The following is a 6,063-nucleotide window of genomic DNA, read 5'->3' as shown; positions in this document are numbered from 1 at the left end:
AGGTAAGCATTTCTGCAAGGGAGTATTTTTTCACTGCATTTGATTCCTCTAGCTACCGCTAATTCATTTATGCTTTGTTACTTGCGTTCCAGTTAGGCCAATCGCTAACGTAAGTCTGTCTTAGTTTATTCCGTGAACGTATTCTTAAACCTACTGCCTGTGGCTACCGATTGTGACAAAACCTCTGAAACCGTTTCGAAACCACCGACCTTGACCAGAAGGTTTTTTATGTTAAGGTGGCGCTCGAGTTCGTCTAACGAAGGCGGTAATATGGCTTCGACGAAGGCGATGATTCTTTTAAACAGCCATAATTCGTCTTTACAGTTTACGACATCTTCATCTTCATCGAAGATTAGACAATTCCCAGAGTAAAAATGTAGTGCAGAAACCTGACCTATGAGATTTATTTTATGTAGTGCCAACGTAGGCACTTGATAAAAACATTCCCAATAATGTTCACCTAAGAAGGCACTAAATAGATCTAAAAGTAGACATACAAAATTACAGAAAGTAAGTACTGTTTGCAACGTTCAATTTCCCTGTTCCTAAAACCTTGCCTAAAATTTGTAGTAATCAACCGTTACAGGAATACCAAGATGCGTTAGACCCTTAAGATTAATCTGAGTGTATTATAGCTTCATAGCGAATTTATATTTAAGATACATTAAACTCTATGTAGCCATTCTTACACGCTCCAGAGCCCAGAGGATAACGGCTCGCCAGTAAACTTCAGTTACAAGTAAAAACCTCATGTAAAATACCATAACAGCCCCCTAGCAGCAATGCACCGTTAATATTCTGATAATTTCATTTAATCCTTGCGAGAGTTCTCTGTTCAAAGCATTGCTACTTCCTTTGTCGACATTATGGACGAGATTGATACAGATAAAACCAAAAGTAACAGAATTGGAACAATACATAACCATAATCTGGTCATTGTTGCTGTAGGGGTTTCGTGCGGATTTGCTGCTTTCTTTTTTATTAGATAATGCATGTTGTTGTTATAAAAAGTCGGTTCAAGTTCTCTATAATGTTGTATCGTCCCTTACATATTGCACCACAAGCAATTAGTTTGTTGGGTTGAATTAATGTACATACTAACAAAGTCGTATTGTTTACGTCACCATTAAAGTTTAATGTTTGTTTCAGGTGAGTCTGTTTCCCTTACGAACCTAGTATATTTATGGCTGTTGGGTAAGTGGCTTATTAGTTAATAGTTACAACATTCAATTATGTAAATGAGTACAACCGGAGCAATTTAACTGTTGTATAAACGAGATCCCATAACACAAGGTTACTACTATACATTCACGGAGCCCTTCAGGATAATATCCAGCATGTTGACATTTTCTTTTGCTAATTGCTAATGACACAATATGGACCTTAAATAAATCTGTTGTTTTTGCGCTTTACTCGATTAGAGCTTTTTTCATCAAGAGCTAGGAAAGACAAACCAATCAGCAGCAAACAATGTATTAGAAAAGTGTACGTGCAGTAATTTTTATTACACGCTGGAGAGCATTGTGCATCTGACAGGTTGGAACTGAAACAAAACCTCGTTAAGTAGAGTTTTTGTCAGAAAGCCGCGATGCACTTTACTTCATTATCCGCTCTTGTCACTCAGCATGAAGCCATATTTCATCTCTTAACGCCACATCCAGACTATCTTCAAGATCCCTCTGAAACTGAGTCTGATCGGCTACGCTTTATCTGTCCCTACATATTACTGTCACTTACAGGATATGAAGCCTCTCCGGCATTCCTTTTGGAATATGTTGAGAAGAGATCGACAAAGTTATGTCGTAATATGTTTAGAATACTGCTTTAGTTGCGGAGTAGGTAGAAGAGCTAACCCTCGAAGCGCTCCGTGTTCGTTACGGTTTTACTAAATCATTTATGGACGACATTTTGTAGATTTCGCTTCTAGTGTACATGGATGACCGCCCTCGCCGTCATTAAATCTTACTCCCCCATCTTTGTATTGTGTCGGTAACTTTGCCGGTCTAAAATTACACTTGCTGCGATATTTCACCTTGCATTTTACCGCTTCCATAAAAGTTCGTTGTGTAACATTTATTAATTCTTTTACTGCATATAAAAAACAGGTATCGTAAACAGTCAAGTTTTACAGCGTTCCTTCTAAATGTGTTTCATAAAATTAGCTCTAGGTTCTAGATTAGTTGTACGTAAACGATTTGGTGCCATTGTTGTACTCGGTGCCACATAACAATAAACAGTAAAATATGTCACTCTATCTCTATCCGCGATCATCGCCATTTAATTAGCTAACTCAACGGGTCTCGTGTACCGTGGTAGCGCTGAGCTCTCCTGGATCTCCGAAACACTCTGAATGGAGTAGAATGCGTCGTTGGAGATGAGATCTTGAAGGAATAGGGTGGAGCTCATACCTGTTTCAGAGAGGGTTACTCTGCGCGCGTATGTTTTGTTGTAACGTTTCGACACTGGGCTGCTGAACACTGTCGTATAATTGCCTTAACTCCAACTTGCATTGGAATTGGACAAGTGGGATATTTCTTCCTTTTCTTACGTTTCTTATCCAATTTCGCAATTTTCTACTTATATTTCTTTCTTCTTCAAATTTTTCTTCAATTCGGTCTCTTCACATTTGTCTGAACCAAACTTCTCAACGCATCAATATCATTCTTCTCAACTAATTTTAGATTCTCTTGAATGTCATAATTTTCTCTCCTTTTACCTTCAATTCATCTTCTTTATTCTTTAATTACTTTTCTAATTCTATGTTATCCTCTTGTAATTCTTTAGGAAATTTCAAGTTCTTCTTCTAACTCGAACAACTTCGAGTATTCTACTAAATCTACTTGTTCTTCATAGTTCGTCTCCTTTTCTTCTATTAACTTTAGTTTATCTTCTGTTGAATCACCATTCTTTCTTTCGTTCATTCTTCCTTGACTTGTTTAAAATTACCAATCAAATTGCTTAAATTTTCTTCTTCTCCTCGCTCATCTTCTTTAAGTTTTCTTCGTTTCTTTTTTGATTTTAATTTGCTAGAAATAATTTTTTGGAATTAGTGGGGCTCCCCGTCTTCGTAGTTTTCGGACTGATGTAGAGAACTGTATCCTTTTCTAGTTCTAGTTCCTACTCTGTTCATATCTTCCTCTTTCTCTCGAATTGTAATTATAATAACCCCCTTTTAATGAAGTTAACTTGTCTTCTATTGTAGCTTCTCTCACTCTTATATCTTCTAATTTCTTGACCTCTTCCAGCTACATTGGCTCTTGGTCTTTGATTTGCCATTTTTCTTTCTAAGGTGTTGGTAAGTTGAGTTATAGTGTTGACTCCTAGCCCAATCAGGACATTTTCGACTTCCCTGGGGAAGTGGCAGTGGCTGTAAGTGATTTGCTTTGCTGACCTTGTACCAAACGAGGTCGCTGCATTTTCCAAATTTTGGTGGATATAAACATGGGGTGGCCAATGATCTTCAGACCTATATTGTTTGAAGAATTCCTCTTTGAATATTTCCCAATTTTCACATTTATTTTTCTTTGACTCGGCCATAGACTTTTGTGTTTCCTTCGACCATTTCTTTTGCATAGGTTCAGTTGTTTGACTCATTTGGTTCAAAATTTTTTAAATAGTTTTCTGAACTTTCTATGAAGCTGGCCTGATGGATGGTTTGGATGTTGCCATTCAAATTTCTTCGGCATTTACATGATGATTCTTTCTTGATTCTTCCCATTGGGTTCTTACTTCTTCAATATTATTTTCATGCTGGCCGATTCCTTCTTCGTTCTTCTTCACTCTCTCTTCTAATTCTCCAATTACATTCTTTATCCTTTCTCGGAAATTTCCATGCCTTTCTTGAATTCCTAATATTGTGTGGTCTTGGTCATACAACCTACTTGTAAATCGGGTGGTGCAGATTTCCAATTTCTCTCTCCACTGATTGCCGGCTTTCTTTTGCTTACGTTTCATTTCTGCTCGTACTGATTGGATTTCTAAACCATTTACTTCTCCCACCTTCTCTTGGCCAGATTTAATCTTCTTTTCGAATTGAACCTGTTATACTCTGAATTCTTGCCGCACTTCTGTTCAAGCAACCCTCCTATTTTCTCCTGGCCTTCTTGTACTGCTTCTATCTTCTCCATTTTATCTTGGCCTTCGATTTTGTTCTTCATTTTATCTTGACCTTCTTTCTGTTCCTTTCTCGCTTTTTTAAGCAATACCTTCATCATGATTGGTAGTTGCTGTATTTCTCATTGAATATTACTGGTTTGTTGTTTCTGAATGTATTTTTCTATTGCGTTCATTATGGCTTCTTTATGTACTCGGGGTTGTTCCTGTTGCATTTATTTACTCCCTCCGTATTTCTAATCTTCTAAAGATATTTTGCTTTCTTGCGAATACATGATGTCAATTTGAACTTCTGTAATTTCTGGTGTTTTTCTTGAATTAGTTTTCTTGGAAGCTTCTTGAAACCTGACCGTAGTTCCCCATATACAATGTAGAAAAAAACCTACTTTGGAATCCACGCGAATTCAAAAAGTGTCAGAAATATCAATCCTAATCCTAGTGACTTGTCGGATGTATCGTTCGGTACGCGAAATAGCAGAGTGCGACATCAACGAAAAAGAAGTTTTAAAAAAATCCAATAATTCTATCGGGCCCAATTGTGAATCTAAACCGTAGGTGTACACACAGATACTGAAACAAAGATTTTCATCAAAATCCGTCCAGCCGTTTAGGAAGAGTTATGTCACCAAGACACGTACAGAAGAATTTTATATACATACAAAGATGGGAAAGGAAATTGAATAAAAAAGTCATAACTTTGTGCGTAAGAAAAGACCAGTTCATATAAAATATATTACGCACATAACCAGGCGATGTCAGGGAAACCTTCTACGAGACAAAAACCCCGGTATAATCCCCACAAATGCACGAACTAAATTAACAAAGACAACAAAACCAAAAGAAAATCCCCAAAACATAAAAAGCAGGTTACGAATTTCAAGATTCTAGGAACGTCATATTTTTACCAAAAACATCAACGTGCATCGTTTCAGCTGCTTGTTGAACGTCACAAGGGCGATAAACTTTCGCCTAATTTGTACGCCGATCTTCCTGTTTTCGTTCTGGTGAAAATTGAACCACGGCCTATTTACCGAAGGCGCGATCATTTCGAATCTCTCCATGTATTTTAAAACACCTCAGGCGCCGTTCACTAGCCATTTTGTTGACTTCAAATCTTGAAGTTGATATCTAAATAAACCGAAAAACATTAATCTGAATCATCAGAATATCACCTTCATCTTCCAAATTAGTTATTGGTGGAGTTACATCTTCTCGATCAAACTTGGTCTTTCTTTGCCATCAATCTAAAGTAATTTTGTTGGTATGCTCTACGTTCTCACAAAGGTTTTCCTGCAGTTTTCCCAATTTGTGAGGTTAATACCGGAGTAGTATAGAACAACTTAAGACCTTCCGCAGGGGCACCTCCAAACAGAATTATGCGAGTCACTCTGCAATTGGGCGAAAGCCTGTTGAGGGCTCAAAGGAAATAAATAAATAAATAAACAAATAAATAAATATCAGGTGTAACTGTATCAATTGCTTGTTGCCATATATTTAAACAATTTTCCCTGCTATCACCCTTCACGCCAATGTGTCGGTCATCATGTTTACATCAGGTTGCTAAAAAATGGTAAACAGGTTGATATCATGTGGGGTCTTGTACTCATGTCGTAGATGGGGGAGTTCAGAACGCTATCTGTGCGAAACCATCAACATCGCTAACGGGTTTCTTACATTGCCTTGTTATTTTAGGACTTTCTAGAGGTTTGCCCGATTTAGAAATTTCTGAAATAAAAGTCTCTGTTTGCAGGCTAAAATTTAATGCATCCGAAAATCTCTGTAAAATGAAACTTGTTACGTATACGAATTTTTATATTACTAAAGTAAGCACTTGCCTCTCTTACTTTTGCGACTGGTAAAAATGGACTACCATTATCTCTTTCTCGTTCAAAATAACGAATAAAATTAGAAATAAGTTACTTACCTTTTCTTGGTTAACCCGATGACATT

This window comes from Photinus pyralis, unplaced genomic scaffold (genome assembly GCF_008802855.1).
Source record: "Photinus pyralis isolate 1611_PpyrPB1 unplaced genomic scaffold, Ppyr1.3 Ppyr1.4_unclustered_Scaffold4909, whole genome shotgun sequence".
Lineage (NCBI taxonomy): Eukaryota > Metazoa > Arthropoda > Insecta > Coleoptera > Lampyridae > Photinus > Photinus pyralis.
The sequence above is the reverse complement of the archived record's forward strand: the minus strand, read 5'-3'. Positions refer to the sequence as shown.